At 41.4% G+C, this 6,000-nt stretch overlaps 1 long non-coding RNA gene across 1 annotated transcript in view; it reads right to left on the bottom strand.

The window, feature by feature from the left end:
• Positions 1–316: 316 nt before the first annotated feature.
• The window catches only part of LOC133541271 (uncharacterized), a 43,495-nt gene continuing 37,811 nt past the window's right edge, over positions 317–6,000 (bottom strand). The window contains exon 3 of the long non-coding RNA XR_009803821.1: positions 317–521. This is a non-coding gene — a long non-coding RNA (uncharacterized LOC133541271). The remainder of the gene's footprint in view (positions 522–6,000) is intronic.

The raw sequence follows: 6,000 nt of genomic DNA, 5'->3' as shown, positions 1-6,000 counted from the left end.
AGTGTGCGTGCGTGTGTGTGTGTGTGTGTTACAGACAGCAAAGCCCTGTCTGTCTGAGAGAAAGACAAGCAATAATGACTTACAGTTAAAAACTAAGTTATTTCACTTCACTTTTTTCTGTGTTGATTGAGGTGTGTTGAAGCAGCAAAAAAAGACATTATGTTGAATGAAGAGTTTCTGTCTCTGATAGTTGATATAATAATGTAAGTGCATCATAAAGTCTACATCAACTCCGGTTGAGTGAAAGCTGGCGCGTGCTGCTGCCACTACTCATCGGCTTTATCTCTTGCCTTAAGTTGTTTTCAGTGCTTTTGAAGTTACTTTTCTGACTCAATATCCACTGGCACATTCTTTCTTTTAACTGATTGTCTTGTCATGGTAATCTGGGAAATTCCTCACCCGCTGATCATTGGAGTTTGGCGAACGACGCCACTTCTCGTTTGCCGTCACAATGTGGATGACCGGTTCAAAAGTTTGGATCCCGCTGACGTGGATTCACCAACAACTTCCTTCTTCTTCTCCTTAAAGGGGAACATTATCACAATTTCAAAAGGGTTAAAAACAATAAAAATCAGTTCTCAGTGGTTTGTTGTATTTTTTGAAGTTTTTTTCAAAATTTTACCGGTCCCGGAATATCCCTAAATAAAGCTTTAAAGTGCCTTATTTTCGCTATCTTCGAAACCACTATCCATTTCCCTGTGACGTCATACAGGGCTGCCAATACAAACAACATGGCGGTTACCACAGCAAGATATAGCGACATTAGCTCGGATTCAGACTCGGATTTCAGCGACTTAAGCGATTCAACAGATTACGCATGTATTGAAACAGATGGTCGGCGTATGGAGGCAGATAGCGAAAACGAAATTGAAAGAGAAACTGAAGCTATTGAGCGAATAGCTATTGACGCTATTCGGCCATAGCGTGGGTGTACCTAATGAAGTGGCCCATAGCATAGCTGCCTTATTAGCATCGCCGGTAAAATGTGCGGGCCAAACGATCAGGACTTTCGCATCTTGTGACACTGGAGCAACTTAAATCTGTCGATTGGTAAGTGTTTGTTTCGCATTAAATGTGGGTATCTAGTTTCAAATGTACATACAGCTAGCCTAAATAGCATGTTAGCATCGATTAGCTGGCAGTCATGCCGTGACCAAATATGTCTGATTAGCACATAAGTCAACAACATCAACAAAACTCACCTTTGTGATTTTGTTGACTTAATCGTTGCAAATGCATCTGCAGGTTATCCATACATCTCTGTGCCATGTCTGTCTTAGCATCGCCAGTAAAATGTGCAGACACTCTGGCAAATTCAATGGGGGTCTGGCGGCAGATTTCTTGCCAGTGGTGCAACTTGAATCCCTCCCTGTTAGTGTTGTTACACCCTCCGACAACACACCGACGAGGCATGATGTCTCCAAGGTTCCAAAAAATAGTCGAAAAAACAGAAAATAACAGAGCTGAGACCCGGTGTTTGTAATGTGAAAATGAATATGGCGGGCGTGTTACCTCGGTGACGTCACGTTCTGACGTCATCGCTAAAAGACCGATAAACAGAAAGGTGTTTAATTTGCCAAAATTCACCCATTTAGAGTTCGGAAATCGGTTATAAAAAAACATGGTCTTTTTTTCTGCAACATCAAGGTATATATTGACGCCTGCAAAGGTTTGGTGATAATATTCCCCTTTAACCCCAGCTCACCCCCCCAGTCTCCCCCATCCATTCATTTTCTAGTTTTTCACTGCCTTCTCAGTTGGACATCACTGCACTTATCTGTGGATCTAAGCCATCCACCTGTCTTTTAGATCCCCTCCCTACTGCTTTGGTGAGAAAGTCTGCCTCGCCTCACTGATCCACCTCATCACCAAAATCATCCATTCTTCTCTCACTACTGCAATTGTTCCCTCTGCTTTCACAACAGCAGCCATGAAAACCAAATTTGAAAGAAACAGGCTCAGATCCAAATAATTTTAATAATTTTCGTCCAATTTCAAATCTGCCATTCATCTCAAAAATTCATGAAAAAACTGTCTTTTCCGAACTTCACTCCCACCTACAGTTAAATAACCTATATGAACAATTCCAGTCTGGTTTCTGCCCCCTGCACAGCACTGAAACAGCACTAATAAAAATCACAAACGATCTCCTCCTGGCAGCTGATTCTGGTCTTCTCACTATCTTAATCCTCTTAGATCTCACTGCAGCCTTAGACACCATTTCACACACTGTCCTCCTCCATAGATTGCACAGTATTGGCATCACAAGCACACCCCTTCACTGGTTTGGATCATATTTCTCCGACTGCAGTCAGTTTGTTCAACTCCATTCATTGCTCACCCTTGCTCCTGATGGGTGCTGGTTAGCGCCTTGCATGGCAGCTCCCTCCATCAGTGTGTGATTGTGTGTGTGAATGGGTAAATGTGGAAGTAGTGTCAAAGCGCTTTGAGTACCTTGAAGGTAGAAAAGCACTATACAAGTACAACCCATTTATCATTTATTTAAGAAAAAAACATTCCTAAACTTCACACCAAATATTTCAGATAAACAAACACATCACTAGTAAGTGGCTGAAACAAGTGTGTGTGTGTGTGTGTGTGTATGTCTTTGGAACGGTTCTGTTGTGAGCCAGAAAGAGATGTGGTCCAGCATGACAATGCTCCATTGTCTGTGGGCCAACACACCACGTCCTGTGTCCACACACCACATGGACAACAAATAATGGTCCTCACATTCACATCTGCCTTGCACAACGCCAACCTGACCTGACCTGTAAAAGCCGGGAAGCATGAAAATGAAACAAAAACCACTGAAGTGATGAAAGTGACGATTGGGCTGAAATGAAATCGTCCGGAGAAAAGCACTTCTTAGGAAAGATCAAGAGTAGAAACCCCATTTCCATATGAGTTGGAAATTGTGTTAGATGTAAATATAAACAGAATACAATGATTTGCAAATAATTTTCAACCCATATTCAGTTGAATATGCTACAAAGACAACATATTTGATGTTCAAACTCATAAACTTTTTTTTTTTTGCAAATAATCGTTAACTTTAGAATTTGATGCCAGCAACACGTGACAAAGAAGTTGGGAAAGGTGGCAATAAATACTGATAAAGTTGAGGAATGCTCATCAAACACTTATTTGGAACATCCCATAGGTGTGCAGGCTAATTGGGAACAGGTGGGTGCCATGATTGGGTATAAAAACAGCTTCCCAAAAAATGCTCAGTCTTTCACAAGAAAGGATGGGGCGAGGTACACCCCTTTGTCCACAACTGCGTGAGCAAATAGTCAAACAGTTTAAGAACAACGGTTCTAAAAGTGCAATTGCAAGAAATTTAGGGATTTCAACATCTACGCTCCATAATATCATCAAAAGGTTCAGAGAATCTGGAGAAATCATTCCACGTACGCGGCCTGGCCGGAAACCAACATTGAATGACCGTGACCTTCCATCCCTCATACGGCACTGTATCAAAAACCGACATCAATCTCTAAAGGATATCACCACATGGGCTTAGGAACACTTCAGAAAACCACTGTCACTAAATACAGTTGGTCGCTACATCTGTAAGTGCAGGTTAAAGCGCTACTATGCAAAGTGAAGGCCATTTATCAACAACATCCAGAAACGCCGCTGGCTTCTCTGGGCCCGAGATCATCTAAGATGGACTGATGCAAAGTGGAAAAGTGTTCTGTGGTCTGACGAGTCCACATTTCAAATTGTTTCTGAACATATTCCACATCGTGTCATCCAGACCAAAGGGGAAGCGAACCATCCAGAATATTATCGACGCAAAGTTCAAAAGCCAGCATCTGTGATGGTATGGGGGTGTATTAGTGCCCAAGGCATGGGTAACTTACACATCTGTGAAGGCACCATTAATGCTGAAAGGTACATACAGGTTTTGGACCAACATATGCTGCCTTCTAAGCGTTGTCTTTTTCATGGACGCCCCTGCTTAATTCAGCAAGACAACGCCAAGCCACATTCAGCACGTGTTACAACAGCGTGGCTCCTTAAAAAAAGAGTGCGGGTACTTTCCTGGCCCGCCTGCAGTCCCGACCTCTCTCCCATCGATGTGTGGCGCATTATGAAGCGTAAAATACGACAGCAGAGACCCCGGACTGTTGAACGACTGAAGCTCTACATAAAACAAGAATGGGAAAGAATTCCACTTTCAAAACTTCAACAATTAGTTTCCTCAGTTCCCAAACGTTTATTGAGCGTTGTTAAAAGAACAGGTGATGTAACACAGTGGTGAACATGCCCTTTCCCAACTACTTTGGCACGTGTTGCAGCCATGAAATTCTAAGTTAATTATTTGCAAAAAATAAAATAAAGTTTATGAGTTTGAACATCAAATATGTTGTCTTTGTAGCATATTCAACTGAATATGGGTTGAAAAGGATTTGCAAATCATTGTATTCTGTTTATATTTACATCTAACACAATTTCCCAACTCATATGGAAACAGCGTTTGTAGTTTGAGTTGAAGCTTAATGGTGAGGAACATTTCCTGTGCAAAACAAGTGGTCTTCTTCATGCACACGCCAGCTTCTTTGTCTGCTGTGGCACACTCCCACTCTGGTCTTGACATTCCTCCAGAGGGACTCATGTTGGAACCACAGTCAGGAGGATGAATCACAGCAACAAAGGTTACAGTAATTCACCTCTTGGGACCTGCTCCATGTTTAATGTTAGCAAACATGATGAAGTCACCTCACATGCATTACATTCCTTCACTTATTAAATGTTGGTGAAAAATAAAAAAAACACGAGGCGCGGCGTCCCGCCTTCTTCCTGCATGCGTGGGTGCGGCGCCTTCTCTTCTCCTGCCCTGCTTTGTCCGTCTGTCTCTGGCATTACACATACATGCATGCATACACACACATATATATATATATATATATATATATATATATACATATATATATATATATATATTTATTTATATACACACACACAAACACACACACATACGTACATCCAGTTCATTCATACATGCATACTTGTGTACATACATACATACACACATACCTACCTACAAACATACTTGTGTACATACGTACACACATACACACGTACGTACATACAGTCCATACATACATAAATACTTGTGTAAATACATACACACATACTTATGAACATACATACACACACGTATGTACATACAGTCCATACATACACATGTACGTGTATACTGTACATACATACATACGTACAAACCCCGTTTCCATACAAGTTTGGGAAATTGTGTAAGATGTAGATATAAACAGAATACAATGATTTGCAAATCATTTTCAACCCATATTCAATTGAATGCACTTCAAAGACAAGATATTTGATGTTCAAACTCATAAACTTTGTTTTTGGCAAATAATTAACTTACAATTTCATGGCTGCAACACGTGCCAAAGTAGTTGGGAAAGGGCATGTTCACCACTGTATTACATCACCTTTTCTTTTAACAACACTCAATAAACGTTTGGGAACTGAGGAAACTAATTGTTGAAGCTTTGAAAGTGGAATTTTTTCCCATTCTTGTTTTATTTAGAGCTTCAGTCCTTCAACAGTCCGGGGTCTCCGCTGTCGTATTTTACGCTTCATAATGTGCCACACATTTTCCATGGGAGACAGGTCTGGACTGCAGGCGGGCCAGGAAAGTCCCCGCACTCATTTTTTACGAAGCCACGCTGTTCTAACACGTGCTGAATGTGGCTTGGCATTGTCTTGCTGAAATAAACAGAGGCGTCCATGAAAAAAACTGCGCTTGGATGGCAGCATATGTTGTTCCAAAACCTGTATGTACCTTTCAGCATTAATGGTGCCTTCACAGATGTGTAAGTTACCCATGCCTTGGGCACTAATACACCACAATACCATCCCAGATGCTGGCTTTTGAAGTTTGCGTCGATAACAGTCTGGATGGTTCGCTTTCCCTCTGGCCCGGATGACACAATGTCTAATATTTCCAAAAACAATTTGAAATGT

This window comes from Nerophis ophidion, linkage group LG23, assembly GCF_033978795.1.
Source record: "Nerophis ophidion isolate RoL-2023_Sa linkage group LG23, RoL_Noph_v1.0, whole genome shotgun sequence".
In the NCBI taxonomy this organism is placed as follows: Eukaryota; Metazoa; Chordata; class Actinopteri; order Syngnathiformes; family Syngnathidae; genus Nerophis; species Nerophis ophidion.
This window is presented reverse-complemented; position numbering and strand designations above follow the sequence as displayed.